Source organism: Bos javanicus, chromosome 9 (genome assembly GCF_032452875.1).
Source record: "Bos javanicus breed banteng chromosome 9, ARS-OSU_banteng_1.0, whole genome shotgun sequence".
Taxonomy (NCBI): domain Eukaryota; kingdom Metazoa; phylum Chordata; class Mammalia; order Artiodactyla; family Bovidae; genus Bos; species Bos javanicus.
The window spans coordinates 17,334,760-17,360,990 of record NC_083876.1 but is presented as its reverse complement, the minus strand read 5'-3'; the positions used below and the strand labels follow the sequence as shown (position 1 = coordinate 17,360,990).

At 40.3% G+C, this 26,231-nt stretch overlaps 1 non-coding gene across 1 annotated transcript; it reads right to left on the bottom strand.

Moving 5' to 3' along the window:
• Nucleotides 1–24,927: 24,927 nt before the first annotated feature.
• Nucleotides 24,928–24,999, bottom strand: TRNAA-UGC (transfer RNA alanine (anticodon UGC)). The gene has a single exon. It is a non-coding gene; the product is annotated as a tRNA-Ala (tRNA).
• Between the last annotated feature and the right edge of the window lie 1,232 nt (nt 25,000–26,231).

Sequence of the window (26,231 nt, the reverse complement as noted above, 5' to 3'; positions counted from 1 at the left end):
CTGTGCCACGTCCCCACATTCCTGTCACCAGGGATCTGCTTTGTATTTCTATCTACTAGCTTGCCTTTTCATACAAATGAAATAACATGGTGTGACTAATTTTTATGTCTTATTTTCTTTCACTTGGAAAAATTATTTTGAAATGATTGTGCAGTTGTGTCTGACTCTTTGTGAACCCATGGGCTATAGCCTGCCAGGCTCCTCTGTCCATGGGATTCTCCAGGCAAGAATGCTAGTGTAGATAGCCATTCCATTCTCCAGGAGATCTTCCCAACCCAGGGATTGAATTTACACCTTTTGTATCTCCTCCACATATATATACACACACATAAACATAGATATATATATATTCAGTTCACTTAAGTCACTCAGTTGTGTCCAACTCTTTGCAAACCCATGGACTGCAGCATGCCAGGACTTCAACACAACATCCGTGTTGTTTATTCCTATTTTGCTAACTAGTATTCCATTATAAGGATACACCAAAATTTATTTTATTCATCTACCTGTTAACTGCCATTCTGATTGTTCCAGGATTTGATCATTGCAAATAAAGTTGCTCTGAAAATTTCTGTAAAGTATTTGTAAGCACATGTATTCCCTTTTGAAGGCCTGGCGTGCTGCAATTCATGGGGTCGCAAAGAGTCAGACACGACTGAGCAACTGAACTGAACTGAACTGAAAGTAGCTGAATATATGCTAGGTATATGCTTAACGATTAAAGAAACTTCCAAATTATTTTCCAAAAAAGATTGTACCATTTTATATTTCTCCCTGGAGTAGGAAATGGCAACCCACTCCAGTATTCTTGCCTGGAAAATTCCACAGATAGAAGAGCCTGGCGGGCTGGAGTCCATAGGGTCGCAAAGAGTCAGACACAACTGAGTGCCTGAGCACACACACATTTTATTAATGTATTTCTATCAGAAGAATATGAGCATTCTAGTTTTTCACATCTCCCCAAAACCTGCTGTAAATAGCTGTTGATGTTGTTGGAAATGGCGGGATTTCATTTCCTTTATGGTTAAATAATATTATATATATATATATATATATATATATATATATATATACACACATATATGCAGATGATACCACTCTAATGGTAGAAAGTGAAGAGGAACTAAAAAGCCTCTAGATGAGGGTGAAGGAGGAGAGTGAAAGAAGTGGCTTAAGACTAAATATTAAAAATACTATGATCATGGCATCCGGCTCCATTACTGCATGGCAAATAGAAGAGGAAAAGGCAGAAGCAGTGACAAATTTCCTCTTCTTGGGCTCCAAAACCACTGAGGATGGTGACTGCAGCCATGAAATCAGAAGACACCACAGCTGCTTCTTGGCAGGAAAGTGATGACAAACCTAGACAGAGATTTGAAAAGCAGAGCCATTACTCTGCTGACAAAGGTCCATATAGTCTGTGCTATGGTCTTCCCAGTGGTCAGGTATGGTTGTGAACACTAGACTATAAAAAAAAAAAAAAAAGGCAGAATGCCCAAGAATTGATATCTTTGAACTAGGATGCTGGAGAAGACTCCAGATGGGGAAACAGTGGAAACAGTGACAGATTTTATTTATTTGAGCTCCAAAATCACTGCAGATGGTGACTGCAGCCATGAAATTCAAAGACACTTATTCCTTGGAAGGAAAGTTGTGACCAACCTAGACAGCTTATTAAAAAGCAGAGACATTACTTTGCCAACAAAGGTCCATTTAGTCAGAGCGGTGGTTTTTCCAGCAGTCATGTATGGATGTGAGAGGTGGTCTATAAAGAAAGCTGAGTGCAGAAGAATTGCTGCTTTTGAACTGTGGTGATGGAGAAGACTCTTGAGAGTCCCTTGGACAGCAAGGAGATCCAACCAGTCCATCTTAAAGGAAATCAGTCCTGAATAGTCATTGGAAGGACTGATGCTGAAGCAGAAATTCCAATACTTTGGCCACCTAAGTGAAGAACTGACTCATTTGGAAAGACCCTGATGCTGGGAAAGATTGAGGGCAGGAGGAAAAGGGGTTAGGAAAGAGGAAAGAGGATGAAATGGCTGGGTGGCAGCACCAACTCAATAGACATGTGTTTGAGTAAACTCCAGGAGCTGGTGATGGACAGGGAAGCCTGGTGTGCTGCAGTCTGTGGGGTCACAAAAAGTTGGACACAACTGATATTCAGTTCAGTTAGGTCGCTTCTGGCTCAGAGGTTAAAGCATCTGCCTACAATGCCGGAGACCCAGGTTCGATCCCTGGGTCGGAAAGATCCCCTGGAGAAGGAAATGGCAACCCACTCCAGTACTCTTGCCTGGAGAATCCCATGGAGGGAGGAGCCTGGTAGGCTATAGTCCATGAGGTCGCAAAGAGTCGGACATGACTGAGCGACTTTCACATGTGTATATATATATGGGGAGACATAAGAGGTGTGAATTTAATCCCTGGGTTGGGAAGATCTCCTGGAGAATGGAATGGCTATCTACACTATCATTCTTTCCTGGAGAATCCCTCGGACAGAGGAGGCTGGAGGGCTACAGCCAATGGGTTTGCAAAGGGTCAGACACAACTGCAGTGACTGAGCATGCATGCATGTCTTTTTAATCCTTTCATGCATTGGCAAACATGCAGATTTCTTCCATGTCTTAGCTATTGTAAACAATGCAGCAATGAACAGAGAGATGCATTTATCTTTTTTAATTAATGTTTTTCTTCAGGGATAGAACTGTCAGATCATATGGTAGTTTATTTTATTGTAGTTTTAATTTGCATAACCTAATTTTTATAGTGACTGATGATATTGAGTATTTTTTCATATGATTAGTTGCCATCTGTATACCTTTTCTGGTGAAATATCTGTTTGAATCTTTTGCTCACTTTTGAGTTGGGTGTTTTTTTCCTCTTATTGTTGAGTTATAAGAGTTCTTTACATATTTTGGATACAAGTTCTTTATCAGATATAAATTTAGTAAATATTTTTTCCTCACCTGTAGGCTTGTCTTTTTATTTTTTTGATCTATCTTTTAAGGAGTTGAAGGTTTTAATTTTGATAAAGCCCAATTTATCAATTAGTTGTCATGGATGATGCTTTTGGTATTATATGTGAGAAGCCTTTGTCAAACTTCAGGTCACAAAGACTTCCTCTTATGTTTTATTCTTTAAGTTTTATAGTTTTACTGTTAGGTTTATGAACCATTTTAGATTTTTTAATATGATATGTGGTATGAATCCAAGCCATTTGTTTTGGCATCTGGACATCCAATTGTTACAGCACTATTTTTTGAAAAGATTGCCCTTTTCCCACTAAATTACTTTTGCTGCTGTTGTTCAGTTGCTCAGTCATGTCTGACTCTTTGTGACCCCATGGACTGCAGCACACCAGACTTCCCTGTCCTTCAATATCTCCCGGAGCTTGCTCAAACTCATGCCCATTGAGTTGGTGATGCCATCCAACCATCTTGTCCTCTGTCATCCTCTTCTTCTCCTGCCCTCAATTTTTCCCAATATCATCTTTTTGCAGTGAGTAGGCTCTTCGCATTAGGTGGCCAAAGTATTGGAGCTTCAGCATCAGCATCAATCCTTCCAATGAATATTCAGGATTGATTTCCTTTAGGATGGACTGGTTGTATCTCCTTGCAGTCCAAGGGATTCTCAAGAGTCTTCTCCAGCACCGCAGTTCAAAAGCATCAGTTTTTCAGTGCTCAGTCTTCTTTATGGTCCAACTCTCACATCCATATAGGACTACTGGAATCTTTGTCAAAAAAATTGGTCCTCCCTACTTATATGAGTTTATTTCAGGATTGTCCAATTGGTATACTATTTCTTAGCCTCAAGCTCACCCTTATATACTCTGCTGTGTGATGCTGGGGCCAAGACTACAAATATTTCTGCTTTGCTGACTTCCTGTCTGTTAGGCTGACATTAGAGGGCACAAGACGGAGACTGGGAGGCCAAAGGGAAAAATAGAAGCTTACTGTTGTGTACTCTTTTCTTGTCAGCATCTCTAGAAAATAGTTCTTTCTCCAGGTAATATATTCCATTTTATTTTTCCTCTCACACTTTCAGACTAGTCTCAGAGTTTCCAGCACTTAGGCAGTGCCTCCTTCTTCAATATCTAAATCCAGCTCTCCTCCCAATCACTTAAGTTCTGATAACTTAAACACTTCTCTTTGTTCCTCTAAGACCTGGGGCTGGAGGCTGCTTTTTGTGTTTTCTCTCACTGTTACCCGACTGTTCTCATGTTGCTTGTAGTCTTCCAGTATCTTCCAGTTAACCAATTCTCTGTATCAAATGCACTATCTTTATTCATTTTCCTGTTTATTTATTTATTTTACTTTATAATATTGTATTGGTTTTGCCATACACTGACTTGATTCTGCCACAGGTGTACATGTGTCCCCCATCTTGAACCCCCCTCCCTCCTCCTTCCATATCCCATCCCTCAGGGTCATCCCAGTGCACCAGCCCTGAGCACCCTGCCTCATGGACCAAACCTGGACTGGTGATTTGTTTCACATATGATAATTTACATGTTTCAGTGCCATTCTCCCATATAATCCCACCCTGGCCTTCTCCCACAGAATCCAAAAGACTGTTCTATACACTTGTGTCTCTTTTGCTGCCTCGCATACAGGGTTATCATTACCATTTTTCTAAATTCCATATATATATGTTAGTATACTGTATTGGTGTTTTTCTTTCTGGCTTACTTCACTCTGTAAAATAGGCTCCAGTTTCATCCACCTCATTAGAACTGATTCAAATGTATTCTTTTTAATGGCTGAGTAATATTCCATTGTGTATATGTACCACAGCTTTCTTATCCATTCATCTGCTGATGGACATCTAGGTTGCTTCCTTGTCCTGGTTATTATAAATAGTGCTGCGATGAACATTGGGGTACATATGTCTCTTTCAATTCTGGTTTCCTCGGTGTGTATACCCAGCAGTGGGATTGCTGGGTCATATGGCAGTTCTATTTCCAGGTTTTTAAGGAATCTCCACACTGTTCTCCATAGTGGCTGTACTAGTTTGCCTTCCCACCAACAGCGTAAGAGGGTTTCCTTTTCTCCACACCCTCTCCAGCACTTATTGCTTGTAGACTTTTGCATAGCAGCCATTCTGACTGGCGTGAAATGGTACCTCATTGTGGTTTTGATTTACATTTCTCTGGTAATGAGTGATGTTGATCATCTTTTCATGTGTTTGTTAGCCATCTGTATTTCTTCTTTGGAGAAATGTCTGTTTAGTTCTTTGGCCCACTTTTTGATTGGGTCTTTTATTTTTCTGGAAATGAGCTGCAGGAGTTGCTTGTATATTTTTGAGATTAATTCTTTGTCCATTGCTTCATTTGCTATTATTTTCCCCCATTCTGAAGGCTATCTTTTCACCTTGCTTATAGTTTCCTTTGTTGTGCAGGAGCTTTTAATTTTAATTAGGTCCCATTTGTTTATTTTTGCTTTTATTTCCAATATTCTGGAAGGTGGGTCATAGAAGATTCTGCTGTGGTTTATGTCGGAGAGTGTTTTGTCTATGTTTTCCTCTAGGAGTTTAATAGTTTTTGGTCTTACATTTAGATCTTTAATCCATCTTGAGTTTATTTTTGTGTATGGTGTTAGACAATGTTCTAGTTTCCTTCTTTTTCAAGTGGTTGATCAGTTTTCCAGGCACCATTTGTTAAAGAGATTGTCTTTTCTCCATTGTATATTCTTGCCTCTATGTCAAAGATAAAGTGTCAATAAATGTGTGGATTTATCTCTGGGCTTTTTATATTGTTCCACTGATCTATATTTCTGTCTTTGTTACAATACCATACTGTCTTGATGACTGTGGCTTTGTAGTAGAGGCTGAAGTCAAGCAGGTTGATTCCTCCAGTTCCATTCTTCTTTCTCAAGATTGCTTTGGCTATTTGAGTTTTTTTTGTATTTCCATACAAATTGTGAAATTATTTGTTCTAGTTCTCTGAAAAATACCGTTGGTAGCTTGATAGGGATTACATTGAATCTATAGATTGCTTTGGGTAGTATGCTCATTTTCACTATATTGATTCTTCTGATTCATGAACACAGTATATTTCTCCATCTATTTGTGTCCTCTTTGATTTCTTTCACCATTGTTTTATAGTTTTCTATATATAGGTCTTTTGTTTCTTTAGGTAGATATATTCCTAAGTATTTTATTCTTTTCATTCCAGTGGTGAATGGAATTGTTTTCTTAATTTCTCTTTCTGTTTTCTCATTGTTAGTGTATAGGAATGCAAGGGATTTCTGTGTGTTGATTTTGTATCCTGCTGCTGCTGCTGCTGCTAAGTTGCTTCAGTCGTGTCTGACTCTGTGCAACCCCATAGACGGCAGCTCACCAGGCTCCCATGCCTGGGATTCTCCAGGCAAGAACACTGGACTGGGTTAACATTTCCTTTGTATCCTGAAACTTTACTATATTCATTGATTAGCTCTAGTAATTTTCTGGTGGAATCTTTAGGGTTTTCTATGTAGAGGATCATGTCATCTGCAAGCAGTGAGAGATTTACTTCTTCTTTTCCAAGCTGGATTTCTTTTATTTATTTTTCTGCCCTTATTGCTGTGGCCAAATTTTCCAAAACTCTGTTGAATAGTAGTGGTGAGAGTGGGCACCCTTGTCTTGTTCCTGACTTTAGGGGAAATGCTTTCAATTTTTCACCATTGAGAATAATGTTTGCTGACGGTTTGTCATATATAGCTTTCATTATGTTGAGGTATGTTTCTTCTATTCCTGCTTTCTGGAGGGTTTTTTTTTTATCATAAATGGATGTTGAATTTTGTCAAAGGCTTTCTATGCATCTATTTAGAAAATCATATCGTTTAAGAGACTATTATCAGCTGCTGCTGCTAAGTCACTTCAGTCGTGTCCAACTCTGTGCGACCCCATAGACGGCAGCCCACCAGGCTCCTCCATCCATGGGATTCTCCAGGCAAGAGTAGTGGAGTGGGGTGCCATTTCCTTCTCTGCTATTATCAGCAACTATATGCAAATAAAATGGAAAACTTGGAAGAAATGGACAAATTCTTAGAAATGTACAACTTTCCAAAATTGAACCAGGAAGAAATAGAAAATCTTAACAGACCCATCACAAGCATGGAAATTGAAACTGTAATCAGAAATCTTTCAACAAACAAAAGCCCAGGACCAAACAGCTTCGTAGCTGAATTCTACCAAAAATTTAGACAAGAACTAATGCCTATCCTACTCAAACTCTTTCAGAAAATTGCAGAGGAAGGTAAACTTCCAAACTCATTCTATGAGGCACTATCACCCTAAAACCTAAACCTGACAAATATGCCACAAAAAAAGAAAACTACAGGCCAATATCACTGATGAACATACATGCAAAAATCCTTAAAAAAAATATAGCAAAGAGAATCCATCAACATATTAAAAAGATTATACATCATGACCAAGTGGGCTTTATCCCAGCGATGCAAGGATTCTTCAATATCCACAAATCAATCAATGTAATGCACCACATTAACAAATTGAAAAACAAATGCACTATCTTTAAAATAGTTGGAGTGGTTTTGGTTTTGCTGACTTGACTCAGTGTTTCATTCACATTCATTTTATTTTTCTGGAAAATATGACAGTTTGAAAGGGGAAAAGATATCTGAAGTCCACCACACAACTTTTCTTACTTTGTTTTTTTTAATCAGGTGATTTGTTATAATAAAAGCAAGTCTTAGGCTAAATTCCACTACACACTCCAACTCCCTTTTTGACCAGCAGGAATAAAAAGCGTCACCAGTTTTGTAAGTCAGTGAATGGTGATTGCAGCCATGAAATTAAAAGATGCTTACTCCTTGGAAGGAAAGTTATGACCAACTTAGATAACATATTAAAAAGCAGAGACATTACTTTGCCAACAAAGGTCCATCTAGTCAAGGCTATGGTTTTTCCAGTGGTCATGTATGGATGTGAGAGTTGGACTGTGAAGAAAGCTGAGCGCTGAAGAATTGATGCTTTTGAACTGTCATGTTGGGAGAAGACTCTTGTGGGTCCCTTGGACTGCAAGGAGATCCAGCCAGTCCATTCTAAAGGAGATCAGTCCTGGGTGTTCATTGGAAGTACTGATGCTGAAGCTGAAACTCCAATACTTTGGCCATCTCATGAGAAGAGTTGACTCGTTGGAAAAGACCCTGATGCTGGGAGGGATTAGGGGTAGGAGGAGAAGGGGATGACAGAGAATGAGATGGCTGGATGGCATCACCGACTCGATGTACATTAGTTTGGATAAACTCCGGGAGTTGGTGATGGACAGGGAGGCCTGGCTTGCGATTCATGGGGTTGCAGAGTCAGACATGACTGAGCGACTGAACTGAACTGAACTGAACTGAAGTCCCAATTTCTATACTTTTAAGCAGTTGGCAAGAACACTTTGTAAGGCAAAATTCATGGAGGCAGATACGCCATATTATAATGTCAAAGTTCAGCTAACTTTCTGGTCAGTTCAGATGAGAGGATCTTCCAAAACTACTTTCACACAGTTCTGAAGCCTAAATTATGGAATAAGCTTTATTTATTTATTTTTTTAAACTCATAAAGTATTTGGGTTTTATTCTAAACATGATGGAAATTTATTGTAGACATTTACACAGAGTTTTTGCTTTGGTTTATGTTTTTGAAAACATCTCTGGCTGCCAGGAGGTGAGTGGATTTAAACCCTTTCAGGGTTATGCAGTTTTTCTATTTCTGGCCACCCTGTGTGCTTCCTGCCCACCTCTGCTAGCCAGCTTCCTCTCCAGTTGACACATGGTGTGCAAGTGGCTGCCCTGGCCCCAGCTTTCCCATGTCATTCCCTCTCGACTCCCATAGTTAGGAAGGGAGTTTGATGGCCTTATTCTGTCTTTGAGCCACTTTGGAGATGCCTGTGGATATGATTTCATGGGGTGGTTTTAGGAGGAAATAAGTTCATGCCTTTAAAGTGCTGAGGACAGTACCTGGCACACTTAGTAAGTGTTCAATAAATGTCACTTGTGATCAGTCACGAGCGATTGGAGAATGAGCAAAATGAAGAAACAAGCACTGGGGCACAAAATGGTTCACAGATAGTAAGCAGCCTGAGAGTCCCAGAGAATGAGGGGGGACCTGGCCTCCGGAGGTATCCAGGAATGACGTGTGTTGACAGTAGCTGTGGAGGCGGTGAGTCCCACTGCTTCTTAGCAAATGACAGCTCGTGGAATTAAATCGCTTCATGGCTAGTGTCCTGGAGATTCACAGACTCCAGAACACCTGTGCAGAACTTGCTGGCCATCGTTCAGTTGCTAAGTCATGTCCGATTCTTTGCGATCCCATGGATTGCAGCACACCAGGCTTCCCTGTCCTTCACTATCTCCCAGAGTTTGCTTAAACTCATGTCCATTGAGTTGGGGATATTCTCTAACCATTTCACCCTCTGCCACCCTTTTACCCTTTTGACTTCAGTCTTTCCAAGCATCAGGGTCTTTTCCAATGAATCGGCTCTTTGCATCAGGTGGCCAAAGTATTGGAGCTGCAGCATCACCCCTTCCAATGAATATTCAGGGTTGATTTCTTTTAAGATTGACTGGTTTGATCTCCTTACAGTCCAAGGGACTCGCAAGAGTCTTCTCCAGCACCACAATTTGAAGGCATCAGTTCTTCAGTGCTCAGCCTTCTTTATGGTCCAACTCTCACATCTGTACATGACTACTGGAAAAATCATAGCTTTGACTATACAGACCTTTGTCGACAAAGTGATGTCTCTGCTTTTTAGTATGCTGTCTGGGTTTGTCATGGCTTTCCAAGGAGCAGGGATCTTTTAATTTCATGGTTGCTGTCACTGTCCACAGTGATTTCATAACAGGTAACAACAAAGACCAAACGGGATGAAAAGGACAAGTACAGAGGTTCTGGCACCAGCGAGGTCCTTGTCCTGCTGTGTCCTCTCAGGAAAGGTCTTTCCCTTCTCTTAACCCCAGTTTTCTCATCCCCAAAATTCACGTGATCTGTCAGCAGATACTATGTAAGCATCAATTACTGTGTTGTGGCCGACTCTTGTGGGGCTGGGAATATATAAGACCCTATTCTGCCCTCACAGAATATGTAGTGAATTCAGGATTCAGATCATGTATTTGTTTTCTGTTGTGGTTTAATCAGTCACCACAGATCTTGCAGCTTTAGAAACACACTTTTTTCCTTTCTGACTGTGTCATGGATCAGAAGTCTGGATACATGTTAGCAGGTTCTCTGCCTGGGGTCTCAGGCCTGAACTCCAGGTGTTGACTGGACTGTAGCCTTACCTGGGAGTCAGGGTGCACTTCTAAGCTCATTCAGGTTTTGGCAGAACTCAGCTCTAGGACCAAGGTCCCCATTTCCTTGCTGGCTGTTAGTTGGGATCCTTCTGGGCTCCTAGAGATCACCCTTAGGTCTTAGCTGTGTGGAGCAGCTTACTTCTTTGAAGCCAGTAGGAGAATCTCCCCAGTCTGTTATGTGACACGATCACAGCCGTACTAGTCTATCATATAGAATAGTACCAGGTTCTGCTCACACTCGAGGGAGGGGTGATCCAGGACCATACACCAGGAGCTGGGGCAAGAGTCTTGGGGCCAACTGAGAATTCAGGCTGCCACAGGCAAGGAACAGGTTTGACAACAGACAGGTGCTATGAGAACCCATGGGAGGAGCCCCTGTCCTGGCTGGGGCAGAGAATGGAAGAAATGGCGAATACCCTCAAGAGGGGTTCTGCCTACATTGAGCTGGAGGCTGAGTCGACTGACAGTAGAAGGCTTATAGGGAGAGAAGGAGCCCCCTGTGAGGAAGGAGAGGACACCAGGCCCGCTGGGATGCACAGTTAGGGCTTAAGTGCTAGGGTGAGGAAGGAGAGAGCAAATGATGTCAGCCAGGTAGGCAGGGCTTGGGGAAACCAGGGTAGGTGGCCAGCCCTTCCAGCTCAAACCTGCCAGGTTGCCAGTGAGGCTGCATGAGGGACTGACCTAGACCCATGTCCCAAGTCACCCGTACCCTTCCTCACCAGCCTGGTTGCACACGCCCTCTCCCACCAAGCACAACAGCAGGTCACCCACCAGAACAGTCCACTCTTTGTGTTTATTTTTCCTTCTTCTCTGTGCCATTTAAAATGAAGACAAAACCTAATCCTTGATCCTTGTGTTGAACGATGGTCAGTCTTGGTCTTCTGTTCTCCAGGCAGCATAAGTATATCTCAGTCCCCCCAGAGGAGGCACATGAAGCTCAGATACTATGATCTGCCCAGGTGAGTGAGTTCCAAGCGATTCCAGTTTCCCATCTTTCAGAGCATCCTGGTTTTCCTTGGTTACATTCACACCTTCTATTTGTATATTCAGTTTATCGCCAAGATATTCTCCATCAAGATCAGTAGCCAATGGCCACCTGTGAACTCAGGAGAAAAATGTGAGACTCTCTGGGGAAGCCCTGGGACATAATGATGTTCAGTTAGTGCTTGCTGGATCCAGAGACTCTGACCACAGAATCTGCACAGGGTAGGTATTTAGGAAAGGGAAAATGAAGTAGGGGGATAAAGGAGAGAAAGACTTGGGTTCAAAGTCAAGTTGCACTACAGACTAACCATATGAATTTAGACAGTTTATTTAGGCTGTTTGAGCCTCACTCTACTTACCTATACCCCACTCCAGTACTCTTGCCTGCAAAATTCCATGGACGGAGGAGCCTGGCAGGCTGCAGTCCATGGGGTCGCCAAGAGTCAGACACGACTGAGCGACTTCACTTTCACTTTTCACTTTCACTTTTCACTTTCATGCATTGGAGAAGGAAATGGCAACCCACTCCAGTGTTCTTGCTTGGAGAATCCCAGGGACAGGGAAGCCTGGTGGGCTGCCGTCCATGGGGTCGCCAAGAGTCAGACACGACTGAAGCAACTTAGCAGCTTAGCAGCAGCAGCTACTTACCTTAATTCACACAGAGGTTGTTAAGGAGGTGCTAGAATTTGAATCAAAATCTAGCTGACATCTGAAACCCACGTTGTTCTGCTCTGTGCTGCTATCTCCTCCTAAGATATTGACATCAGCTTGGCTGATGGGCTTATACAGTTTTATCTTCATGTAGTTCATGACTATATGCTTTTTTTTTCCTCTTGCTTTTTTAATCCCAAGGGTTTATTTTTCAGTCCAGTGTCAGTAAAGTTTAGGATAGTCAGTTATCTACCAAACGCATTCTAAGAAGTTTCAGATCCCGAGAATCTAGTATCAAAGATATACCTGTCTTTGTTTTCATTCATTTAACAAAAATGTTCTTAGTAAGTGTCCTCTAATTTCAAGGGATGATTGATGATATCTGAAAGGAGACAGTGGGGCACCACAAAGATGTAGGGGTTCTCTTGTGAATATTTGATGGATTTGATTATTGATTTATTACAACACATTCAATAGTCTTCAGAGATAGCATCTTCTGGAATGCAGGAGTGTCTGTCAGTCAGTAGGGAAGTGTTTCTCCCTTGGTTCTCAGGTACCAAGACTATCTGGTCAATGAGGCCGGACACTGTCATGAAATGATTGACAGCTTGCTCAGAAGAGACTCATCAACAGATTCCTGGGTAAGTAATGCTGCTGTGGTTCCAAAGGAAAGAAGTCAAGGCTGTGGTAGCATCTTTATCACTTCTGTATTCCACACAGCTGAGTATCTGCTCCATGATGGGCATGTGAATACAACAGTAAGCCAGGCACAATCTATTTTTGTGTCATGTAGAATTATATAGTTAACTGCTGGTCTTGGAGCCTCTCCTGGAGAAGCAAGGGGTGGCTGCAGGTCACCATGGGGACGGAGACACATATTGGGGAGCATTCAGCCACAGGGCCCTGCAACGGCTGATATCTTGCCTTGCTAGCCCTGAGACCTGGCTTCAGCCAACAACCACAAGCCAAATAAGCTTTAGTTCTAAGGTCTGCGGGCTGACTAGACTCATATAGCATTTCCATGCCATGTTTAAAAGGCCAATCTCCACATCTTGAACAACATGTTTCACAAAATATTATTTTTAACAAGCACTCTGGTACTTTTTAGAGATAATAGTAGTGAAGACAGTTACAGTAAGTACTCTGAAATGTGGGCACCTGATTAGAATCTTTTAAATTCTTATTATTCATACATGGATTTAGGGTATTTTGAGTGATGACTAACTACCCCTGGAGTGTAAAAAAGAATACATACACCTGCCCACATAATATTTCTTGATAATGGAATGCTACATTGTAAATTATAGTCAGCATAACACAGAGCCTGGTGCATATCCTGGAAGAGGAGAATTCTTTCCCTAGCTCTTTGCTTTTCTTCCCATACATATTACTGGGGTTCTAGTACCTTAACCAATGATATGTGCCTCAAACCTTAATCTGTTAAGTAGATTTATAAATATTTTATGTTAGGTTCCTAAAATGTAACATTACTGAATTACACAAAGAAGATTAAAATTTTATTTGTGACTCTCTTGTTTATGTAAAAGTTTTCTTATTTCCCCCAGGACAATTCTGCTTGATTTCCATTGTCTTAGTGCTTTATTAATAACAACTCTTTTCATGTCATTCTGACTAGTAATCAGGTCTGGAAAACATAATATTTGATAATTCTAGTAAATAGAGTAATAAAATGAATCATGTCCATTTTCACTGTCAACATGCTAAATTAGCTGTGTGAACACATACAATGCAATACTTTGTAGTTTTCTAACAATGTTCTGTATTAAGGTTGGCTGGTGGATTGTTATTTAAATCATTTTCCAGAATTGCTGTAGATTTTGTTACCGTCTCTTCCTAACCCTCTACATGGATGTATGAGTTACATGTATGAATTTAAAGTATTTTTTCTCTGCATATTGGAATCTAATTAAAATGAAAAATGAGAATTCAATGAGAAAAATATTTTAGAGAAAAGTGAAATATCCATTTGTTCTTAGATTATAGATGAGAATTTTCAACCAAGAAATGTAAATTGCTAAGGAGTGATTTAGTGTAACTTACTGCATTAGTCTTAATTATACAAAATGAGGAATCATATTTACATAGAAATTTGAAAGTCTACTGCAGTGCTATTGAAAGCACTAGTATACAACTAAAACCTCTGGCTTTTAACTGACTTGATCAAAGCCATTTAAAGGAATACGAAATAAAGTGTAAAGAACCAGAGAATCACTTAAAAGTTCAAACAGGAAAGAAGTGTGTATGTTCTAAGCACTTTGAAACTACAATAATTAGTCTTAAGTTAACAGCTGAGCCAAAAACTGAAACTGAACCCGAGACATGATGACTGATCTGACTTCTGTGAAAAAAAATCATACTCATAAAAAGCTTTTACAATGAAAAATTTCTGCAATATTTGCATACAAGAGAGACTGGAAATCTTTCCAGTGTGCATTAGCTTTAGATGTAGAGCTCTTGAATTTCTTAAAGGTGCTTGAGAGAAAATTCTTTGTAGAAGCTCTAAAAAGGATTTGAAAATAACCCCAAGAGATGGAGTTATATGTTCTTGGGATCCGATTGAAGACCATACCTTATAAATCCAGACTTGTCAGGATAATGGATCTGGAAATATTAAGTCTAACACAACTTTCAGTTCTTACTCTCTGTTCTTTCTTCATGAGGCAGATGAAGAATAATCTACAATCCATTTCCTTTTATCTTATTTATAAATGTAACAGGCCATTCTGCTTATCTTGCCTCATCTGGCCAGCCTTGTGGATGGTAGGTTTTTGTCTAATTCTCAGCTCTGGCCCAGTAAAGTTCATGGATGACAAAAGGTTTTGATTTCCCCTATTCACTGAAGAACTATTTACTGTAAAATAGCCCTATAATTGAAATTTAAAGAGCTTTACTTTGTCTAGTCTTATGAAGATAAAGCTTAAAGAAGTGATTTAATTTGATTCTGAACGATATTCAATAACAGTAGTTTTTAGTTCCATTAAAGGTCAGGGCAAAAGGTATGGAAAAAGAATAAGATAAATGTGGGGTAGATATTAGAAACTTTTGCATTCTGATTTGGAATTAATTAGGGTTTATTTGCCAGATATTTGCTCTTCTGACACTATTTAAGGAAAGGATATACATGAATCATTTCCCTGGGAAGGTTGGAGGGTAATCTTTGCTGGACCAGAGTAGTGCTATGCTTAGTTGCTCAGTCATGTCCAACTCTTTGCAACCCCATGGAATGTAGCACCAGGTTCCTCTGTCCATGGGGATTTTCCAGGCAAGAATACTAGATGGGTTGCCATGTCTTCCTCCAGGGGATCTTTCCGGCTAAGAGATTGAACCTTGGTCTCTCTCATCACAGGTGGATTCTTTACCATCTGAGCCACCAGGGAAGCCCATGAATACTGGAGTGGGTAGTCTATCTCTTCTCCAGGTGATCTTCCTGACCCAGGTATTGAACCAGGATCTTCTGAATGGCAGGTGTATTCCATACCAGCTGAGTTACCAGGGAAGCCCAGATCAGGGAAGCAGTGGCTAAATAATACATAAAGATATTCTTCCGAATTTGAGTATGTCCTTCATCTCTATCTGGGCTTCCTTGGTGGCTCAGATGGTAGAGAATCTGCCTGCAATGCAGGAAACCCGGGTTCAATCACTGGGTCTGGATAATCCCCTGGAGAAGAGAATGGTGACCCACTCCATTGTTCTTGCTTGGAGAATTCAATTGACAGAGGAGCCTGGTGAGCTCCAGTCCATGGCACAGCAAAGAGTTAGACTGTCTATCTATCTTGTATTGTCAAAATTTATCATTTGTATTTTTTATAATTATAAGTATACTTAGTAAGTCTAAATGTAATAAAACTTACCTAGCAATCAGTAAGAACATATTTAAGAAATCTAATGCTTCAAATTATATGTTTGAAGCTTCATACTAGCCTGAATTTTTAGATGCTGTATGGATGAGGGCGTGAGTGAATATATGTGTTTTGAAAGCACATCAAGAAAATCCTGTTTCATTTAGCTAAGTAGCAACAAAATCTAACAAAAACAATAATGTCCTTTTTTATGCTGGTGAGGAAACTTAGAGGGGTTCAGGGAATGTAAATAATGTAAGGAAATTATTCTTTCAAACTTGAATCACTAATTTATCTATTTGGTGAATCCCTCAGTGGGTCAGACTTTAATCTGGAAGGTGATAATGACTCATTTCTCCAACAGTTTAAATCTTTACTGTTTGGCAGAAACTAATAAAAGATCTTTTGCCATTATAAGGATGTTTGATGTGGCCATTAAAAACTCAGCTCCCTCAGTGCCTGACTATAGCAAATACTCTTCCAAGTATTAAAAGTAGGCACATTTATTTAGTTTTGTCTATTGAGTCTCATATTTAACTTAAAATTTCATTGCTGATATTTTTCCTTCAGTTGTAAGCGCAAAAACATTTCAAGTGCTACATTACCACATTCAATTGAGTTATTGTGCTAGAATATCAGCAGTATGTTAGCTACTATGGCCGTAGTAGTAATTGTAATTGTTCAAAAATACTTGGTTATTAGAGCTCCTTTATCATTAAAAAAAAGATAATTTTTGTTGTTTTATTTCAAATAGCCTTACTGGCATCCTGCTTCAGTATAGTCTATGAATGATGTTATTAAAATGCAAATTCCAGATGGTGCAGTGGTAAAGAGTTCACCTGCCAATACAGGAGACCCAAGAGATGCAGGTTTGAACCCTGAGTTGGGAAGATCCCCTGGAGTAGGAAAAAGCAACCCGCTCCAGTATTCTTGCCTGGAAAATTCCATGGACAGAGGAGCCTGGCAGGCTACAGTTCATGGGGTTGCAAAGAGTTGGACACAACTGAGCACAATAGCAACCCAGCATGTAATCTAATAATAGGGTACAAATGAACATATATTATATATTTTTGTAATAAATCTAGAAGTAAATGGGTTTTCCTGACTTCTCTGAGCTGTTCTAGAAAATGAATCAAACCCAGGTTGACTTTTACCCAGCCTGTCAGAAGCACAGGTAACAAGATGGACTTGGGACCAGCACCTGAAGTGGAAGAAGGTTTTGTGGGACTGAGCCCTTTACTGTAGAATCTGACTCTACTCTAGGGTAAGCAACGTCAGAATTGAGTGGATTCTGGGACTCCCTGGGGTGTCTGAGAATTGCTGTTGGTGTGGGAAAACCTACATACACACACACACACATGCACACACACACAGTACCCAATTTCATACACACTTTGGAACTGGCTCCAGGAGCTCTTTTACAAGGCTGATGGGGCCATTTCAGATCCTCTGAGGAATCCAGAAAGATATGGAACATGATGCGTAAACTGATCTAGGTGAAACCTCAAAGCATATTTTATTTAAAAACGCGAGACCACATAAATATCTATATCTACACTGATGTGCCCCTATTTTGTATATAATTTAAATGTGGTATCACTCCCTAAACTTAAATATACGAAGCCATTCCATCAGTCCTTAAGCAGGTATTAATCAGATCAGATCAGTCACTCAGTCGTGTCCAACTCTTTGCGACCCCATGAATTGCAGCACACCAGGCCTCCCTGTCCATCACCAACTCCTGGAGTTCACTGAGACTCACGTCCATCGAGTCAGTGATGACATCCAGCCATCTCATCCTCTGTCGTCCCCTTCTCCTCCTGCCCCCAATCCCTCCCAGCATCACAGTCTTTTCCAATGAGTCAACTCTTCGCATGAGGTGGCCAAAGTACTGGAGTTTCAGCTTTAGCATCATTCCTTCCAAAGAAATCCCAGGGCTGATCTCCTTCAGAATGGACTGGTTGGATCTCCTTGCAGTCCAAGGGACTCTCAAGAGTCTTCTCCGACACCACAGTTCAAAAGCATCAATTCTTCAGCACTCAGCCTTCTTCACAGTCCAACTCTCACATCCATACATGACCACTGGAAAAACCATAGCCTTGACTAGACGAACCTTTGTTGGCAAAGTAATGTCTCTGCTTTTGAATATGCTATCTAGGTTGGTCATAACTTTCCTTCCAAGGAGTAAGCGTCTTTTAATTTCATGGCTGCAGTCACTAATAGAATATACTTATTTTAAGAAAGGTGATGGGAGTCACTGGCAAAGTTACTCTTAAACAAAGTTACTACAGAACTTTTGACACTAACTATGAGCTTTCTAAGATCCCCAAAGTTAGTGTGACCTTAGAGCTTCAACAGGGAACCTTTATCAATTCATCTTCAATAAACTTTCTCTCCTGTATCTGTATACAGTCTCTTCATATGGAAGGAAAGCTCTGCTGCTGCTGTTGCTGCTACATCGCTTCAGTCGTGTCCGACTCTGTGTGACCCCATAGACGGCAGCCCACCAGGCTCCCCTGTCCCTGGGATTTTCCAGGCAAGAGTACTGGAGTGGGTTGCCACTGCCTTCTCTGAAGGAAAGCTCTACTCAGCTCATTTTCACACTAAGAGAGAAGCAGTTGAGGTAAAAACAGTAATCTTATCCCAAGGGCAGGACTAGTCTATTGATTACAATAGAGAAATGAAATCATTAGCAGAATTTTTTGTCTGGTTTGATCTATGACATTAGTATTGAAAGCTTAAAAAAATTACATTGAAATATACTACTAGTGCACTTACACTGAAAACAGAAAATAAAAGAAAATCTCTGTTTACAAATAAGGACAGTGTTAGTCTAGATTTAAGTGTATAATTCAAATACATAGAGTTTGCCACCACTTGCTTCTCACTGCAGACTTCTGTTTGTTTGACAGAGGTATGAGCAATCTGCAGTTTTACATGGATAATTAAAGTTTCTAATGTTCTATTAATATTATCTAAAGCTGTGATTGCCCAATCAATCAATTATTTTTAGGTGAAAAAAAGTCAGCTTCCATTTCCAAATGAAAGAGAAGCTAAATTTGCTCTATAAAGTAAAAGAGGTGGAAAAAGTAAAAATTAAAAAAAATAAAAGTGCTGATGGGTTTGGTCCCTTAAACTGAATTACCTTCAGAATTAAAGATTAGAAAAGAATTTACATGGTATTCCATTTGCCTAGAATTCCCTTCTAGGAATCTGTAGATGGTAAAATCTGATCAAATTGTAAGGTGCAGATTAAAAACAAATTCTTCCATGAAATTTTCCTAGCATCTACTAGCTAGAAAAAGTACACAATCTAAAAGTTGAGAATTATGTTTTATCTGATGGACAAACTGAGTACTTCAGCCTGGAGGACAACCTCTTGGATCGCTCTGAGGGACTGCTCCCAAGAGGTAAGGAAGGAGCCAGGATATATACAACTTTTGCAACTAAAAAACTGGTAATCAGAACATCAAAATATTACTGCTCAATGTTCTGTAATAACCTAAATGGGAAAATAATTTGAAAATAATAGATACATGTACATGTAATAAACAAGAAAACCAGACATTTCAAGCTAAAGAATTTTGTACTTTTCTATGTATGGGAAGATGCAAGAATCTGGCTCATTGAAATCAGTCCTTGCATATGCACCTTAACTATGTCGGGCCAGTATCCTGTTTTTCTCCACCCTGAATATCCTCATGGTGCATAGGTGAGGGTAGCTACAATGGTTGCTGGCTTCAATGTGTCCTTTGTTTATTGATGGGGCAGACAACATTGTCAATCACACAGTCAGTTAGATACTTTCCTTTGTGCTCATAAATCCAGATTGGACTCAGATGGAGTTGAGATATATCAGATAGTATTTCGTAAAGTTTGAGGCATGGATACGGATGGAAGAGCAGGTTAGATTAAACATTTCAGGCTGTGTATTATTTTTGCAGGGCTACCCTAAAATACTATAAACTTGGTGGATCAGAACAACAGAAATGGGTTCTGTCACAGTTTAGGGCCTAGATTTTCAAAATCAAGGTGTCCCCAGAGCCACATTCCCTCTGAGATTCTGGATGAATCCTTCCTTGAGTCTTCCCAGCTTCTGGTGGTGCTGGCAATCCTTAGCATCTCTTGGCTTGTAGCCTCATCACTCCTATCTCTGCCTCTGTCTGTTGTCACATGGCCTGCTCCCTGCTCACCTGTCTCTTCACAAAACAACCTTCCCCTGTCTCTTCACATCATATCTTAAAAGGACACCAGTTATTTGGGAATAAAATTTCACCCTACCCAGTGTGTGCTATGTACGTGCTAAGTCCTTCAGTTGTGTTTGATGGCCTCTATCCCATCAGGCTCCTCTGTCCATGGGATTCTCCAGGCAAGAATACTGGAGTGGGTTTCCATGCCCTCCTGCATGAGATCTTCTTGACCTAGGAATTGAACCCATGTCTCTTATATATCCTGCACTGGCAGGTGGGCTAGTATCACCCGGGAAGCCCCTATACAGGAGGATCTCAGCTTTACAAATTATATCTGCAACAACTTTATTTCTAAATAAGGTCAAACTCTGAGGTACTTCAATATATCTTTTGGCGGACATAATTCAACCCATAACAAGGAAAAATGAAGGTGTATGTTTTGTTGGGGACCCTGGGTCAAAGCTATTTGTAAGGCCTCCCCAGACAGCGATTTTGCTTTTTTGCATTTCTTTTCTATGGGAATGGTCTTGATCCCTGTCTCCTGTACAATGTCACGAACCTCATTCCATAGTTCATCAGGCACTCTATCTATCAGATCTAGGCCCTTAAGTCTATTTCTCACTTCCACTGTATAATCATAAGGGATTTGATTTAGGTCATACCTGAATGGTCTAGTGGTTTTCCCTACTTTCTTCAATTTAAGTCTGAATTTGGCAATAAGAAGTTCACGGTCTGAGCCACAGTCAGCTCTTGGTCTTGTTTTTGCTCTCTGTATAGAGCTTCTCCATCTTTGGCTGCAAAGAATATAATCAATCTGATTTTGGTGTTGACCATCTGGTGATGTCCATGTATAGAGTCTTCTCTTGTGTTGTTGGAAGAGGGTGTTTATTATGACCAGTGCATTTTCTTGGCAAAACTCTATTAGTCTTTGCCCTGCTTCATTCTGTATTCCAAGGCCAAATTTGCCTGTTACTCCAGGTGTTTCTTGACTTCCTACTTTTGCATTCCAATCCCCTATAATGAAAAGGACATCTTTTTTGGGTGTTAGTTCTAAAAGGTCTTGTAGGTCTTCACAGAACCGTTCAACTTCAGCTTCTTCAGCATTACTGGTTGGGGCATAGACTTGGATTACCGTGATATTGAATGGTTTGCCTTGGAAATGAACAGAGATCATTCTGTCGTTTTTGAGATTGCATCCAAGTACTGCATTTCAGACTCTTTTGTTGACCATGATGGCCACTCCACTCCTTCTGAGGGATTCCTGCCCGCAGTAGTAGATATAATGGTCATCTGAGTTAAATTCACCCATTCCAGTCCATCTTAGTTCACTGATTCCTAGAATGTTGACATTCACTCTTGCCATTTCTTGTTTGACCACTTCCAATTTGCCCTGATTCATGGACCTGACATTCCAGGTTCCTATGCAATATTGCTCTTTATAGCATCAGACCTTGCTTTTATCACCAGTCACATCCACAGTTGGGTATTGTTTTTGCTTTGGCTCCATCCCTTCATTCTTTATGGAGTTATTTCTCCACTGATCTCCAGTAGCATATTGGGCACCTACTGACCTGGGGAGTTTCTCTTTCAGTATCCTATCATTTTGCCTTTTCATACTGTTCATGGGGTTCTCAAGGCAAGAATATTGAAGTGGTTTGCCATTCCCTTCTCCAGTGGACCACATTCTGTCAGATCTCTCTACCATGACCCGCCCATCTTGGATTGCCCCACTGGCATGGCTTAGTTTCATTGAGTTAGACAAGGCTGTGGTCCTAGTGTGATTAGATTAACTAGTTTTCTGTGAGTATGGTTTCAGTGTGTTTGCCCTCTGATACCCTCTTGCAACACCTACCGTCTTACTTGGGTTTCTCTTACCTTGGGCATGGGGTATCTCTTCACTGCTGCTCCAGCAAAGCGCAGCCATTGCTCCTTACCTTGGGTGAGGGGTATCTCCTCACTGTCGCCCTTCCTGACCTTCAATGTGGGATAGCTCCTCTGAAAAAAGTTGGCTTAAAGCTCAACATTCAGAAAACGAAGATCATGGCATCTGGTCCCACCACTTCATGGGAAATAGATGGGGAAACAGTGGAAACAGTGTCAGACGTTATTTTTCTGGGCTCCAAAATCACTACAGATGGTGACTGCAGCCATGAAATTAAAAGATGCTTACTCCTTAGAAGGAAAGTTATGACCAACCTAGATAGCATATTCAAAAGCAGAGACATTACTTTGCCAACAAAGGTTCGTCTAGTCAAGGCTATGGTTTTTCCAGTGGGCATGTATGGATGTGAGAGTTGGATTGTGAAGAAGGCTGAGTGCTGAAGAATTAATGCTTTTGAACTGTGGTGTTGGAGAAGACTCTTGAGAGTACCTTGGACTGCAAGGAGAACCAACCAGTCCATTCTGAAGGAGATCAGCCCTGGGATTTCTTTGGAAGGAATGATGCTAAAGCTGAAACTCCAGTACTTTGGCCACCTCATGCGAAGAGTTGACTCACTGGAAAAGACTGTGATGCTGGGAGGGATGGGGGGCAGGAGGAGAAGGGGACGACAGAGGATGAGATGGCTGGATGTCATCACTGACTCGATGGCCATGAGTCTGAGTGAACTCCAGGAGTTGGTGATAGACAGGGAGGCCTGACGTGCTGTGATTCATGGGGTCGCAAAGAGTCGGACATGACTGAGCGACTGATCTTTTCTCTGGTTCAAAACTTGGATCGGTTGCTGTCCATCTCACATATTGGCCCTTTAGCTTAGCTCTTGGATTTGTTTCTGAGCTCTGTGAGGAGAAGACCTGTAAGCAGACACAGGAGGGGAAATTCACATGAGAATGGATATCTGTGCATCATAGGGATGGACCTGAGAGTCTAGGGAAACCAAGATGGCTTAGGATCTCAGGCCAGGTTCCAAAGAGAAGGCAGCTGGATAGCGAGAATAACACTGAAATCTGCAGTTGGCCTGTTGTAGTATTCAGCTGAACACTAATAAGTTGATATGTATTAGGAAACTATCTAAGGCTGGAGAAAGAATCACGTGGATTACAGATAACAATGCACTGGACAAATGGTACAGGTCGTCCTTCTGTCAAGGAAAATGGTGACCCATGCGAATACAGATCTGCACAAAGGAACAAGGGGCTCTGAAAACGATGATTCTAGCAGTCAATATATAAAGACTTTACAATTACTGTTCAAATCTTTTTAAAATATAATTGCTTAAACAAGAATATTCAAAATGAGTGGAGTTTTCTGCTAAAGAAAGCAGTTATTAAGGACATTTTGCTTTTCTTTAAAGTTTTTATTGGAATTTGTTGGTTTACACTGTTGTGTTAGTTTTAGGTATACAGCAAAGTGGATCAGTTTTAAATATACATATATCCACTCCTTTTTAAGATTCTTTTCCCATAAAGGACATTACAGAGTAGAGTTCTCTGCACTATTGCTTGTAAGAGGGTAGTTCTGAGAAACTGGAGGGCTTATGGATGATAAAAGTAGATGTCTTTATAGTAAGAGGGGCTATGGACATTGACACTGACGTCGCTCAGTCCTGTCCGACTCTTTGCAACCCCATGGACTGTAGCCTACAAGGCTCCTCAGTCCATGGAATTTTCCAGGCAAAAGTACTGGAGTGGGTTGCCATTAAGTTTGCTCCTGACAAAGTAGGACTGTGGTCTCTGTCAAAGGGTTCTGAATCTTCCACTTCAACCTTGAAACATGTCCTGAGAGCTCTTTTAAACTCCTTCCTTGGACAGCTTTGGAAAACTGGGAATACTTCACTAATGTAAAGTAGCTTTTAGCTGTTCTCCCATAAGAGATCTTGGAGAACGATGTTTATAAAGGACATTTTCTTAGGTGTCCTTATGGTGAACTCAATGACTTATGACTTATGAATCCTTATTCAAATAAATTTGATAGAGATATATAGCCTCAGAAAAGAATAGATAAGAAATCAGGAAAATGGAATTTCAAATCTATTTGAAATCTAATGACTGACATAAAAATGGTATCAAGTTTTTCATTCAAGCAAATGTTTATTTTATGAAATCAATAACGTTTAAAAATCTTTTTAAAAAAAGAGGAGGAAAGAGTAGGAGGAAAAAGACGAAATCAAACTAAAATCACAAAACAGAGTTTTAAGAGAGTAAGAGAGTTTTCATAATAGTACCCCCTGAGTATTGTTTCAATCATATATTCAATTTATGAGCTTGCTTTTCAATTAGAAACCTTTTCAATGAGAAATCAAACTATTTCTATTTCTTTCCTTATTTCTTGATTTGCCCTGAGAGTGTAGAGGACAATTTCACAACAGTTCTGTAAGAAAAGCAGTTTTAGAAATGTTCAACTTTTATTTCTGAGATTAATTTGGAGTTTATCAGTTTCAAGATCATACGAGTAGTACTGTATCCTGTATCATGGGCATGTGAATTGCTGCAAGAGTGTGGTAGCGATTGAGGCTGGGCGGATAATCAGAGTCAATGCACATAATCAGAGTCAGTGCCCAAAGGCATGTGAACACTTGATTGTGCGGTTTCACAGTTCACTCTTCGGCATTGGCACCAATGTGCCAAATGACCTGGAAGTAAAATCATAAGTGTACTGCACCTTTCTGCAGCAGTGCTTTTACTCAAAATCTGGTGGGATGAAGTGTTACATACAAAAAGTTTAAAAGGTTAATATTATAACAAATATGGTTCTTTTGTGGAGCATGATATTTTTGGTAACATTAAGGTGTAAGTACCGTGGATCTGGCAGCAGATGGTAAGGATGTGTCATGGTGGCTGTTTGCTCTTTTCTCCTTTTTACAATATTTTTGAGAAAGGTAATTTGAAAGTCTAGATTGAAGGGAAATGATCAAAATTTGTTTCTTTTTTATAAGAAGAGGATAATATTTGTTGTACTGCTTAGCTTCAAGGGCATTATCATGTTGAAAAATTTTAGCTGTGAGAGAACTGAGAGAAAAGGACAGATGGAGGTGCTAGGAATTGAACCCAGGGCCTTGTGCATGCAAAGCACATGCTCTACCACTGAGCTACACCCCCTATTTCTGTAAGAGGTTGTTAAGCAGCACTTTGTAAGCAATAACAGGACTCCTGAACTGTAAGGGAAAACAAAGCAGCAAACATGGTAAGATCAGAAGAAAAATATTCTGGAGGATAATGAACAATCTTCAGGTTCAGGGAACAACGCCAGTGTTTTCTATTCGATTCCTCTGTTGTCACCTAGGACTTCCCTGGTGGCTCAGATGGTAAAGCGTCTGTCTACAATGCAGGAGACCCGGGTTCAATCCCTAGGTTGGGAAGATCCCCTGGAGAAGGAAATGGCAATCCACTCCAGTACTATTGCCTGGAAATCCAACTGCTTCTCTTGCTATAGGCTTCTGAGGTGTTAGACTCCTACCCAGGTGTTTTGGTTACTTTTCAGAGTGTAAATATTAATTCTCTCTTGAGTACCTTCCTTTGGTTTCTTAGAGCTTCTCCTTCAACTACTACTTCCTGTCCGAGAGACAGACAGTTTCCCATTTCAACTGCTGAGCCTCACCTACCAAGCTCACCTGCTAGCTAACAACAAACAAATGAAAAAACACCCAGCTAAACACTACTGTCTCAATCACTTCTGGAAAACATGCTCCAATCGCAGACTTGTCAAATCTTTGCTTCTATCATGGTCTTCAAATTAGACTTTATCTCATGAGCTGTTTTATGTCTGTACAACTTTTATCCTCCTGCTATATCATAGCAACAAATGACCAAATTTACAAAGCAAATAGTTTAAAAAGAATCCTCTGTTTCCTGCATTGGCAGGTAGATTCTTTACTAGAATATATACTTGGGAATATACAACTTGAGAAGTTGGGATATACTTGGGAAACTATATCACTTGGGAAGCCCCTATTCTCTCCTATTCTTTTTTTCCAAACTGTCCTTTCCCCTCCCCTATGCTTGGGGGATTTTCTGATTTTTGTCACCATAGTATGGTTTTGCCTTTTTAAAACTTCACAGAAATAGAACCATTAGAACATGTACTCCTTCATGCCTGGCTTCTTTGGTGTATTAAAGATTCTTACCCATTGTTGGGTTTATCAGTAATCCATTTCTTTTTTATTATTTAGAAATATTCTACTGAATCATAATCTATTTGTCCATTCACCTCTTGTGAGTAATTGAGTTTCTTTTATAGTCTTTGGATACTAAGTATGATGCTGTTATGAACATTCTTGTACAGTGTTCATAGAGACAAATCTTTTCACTGGAACTGAGTAAATAACTAGTAA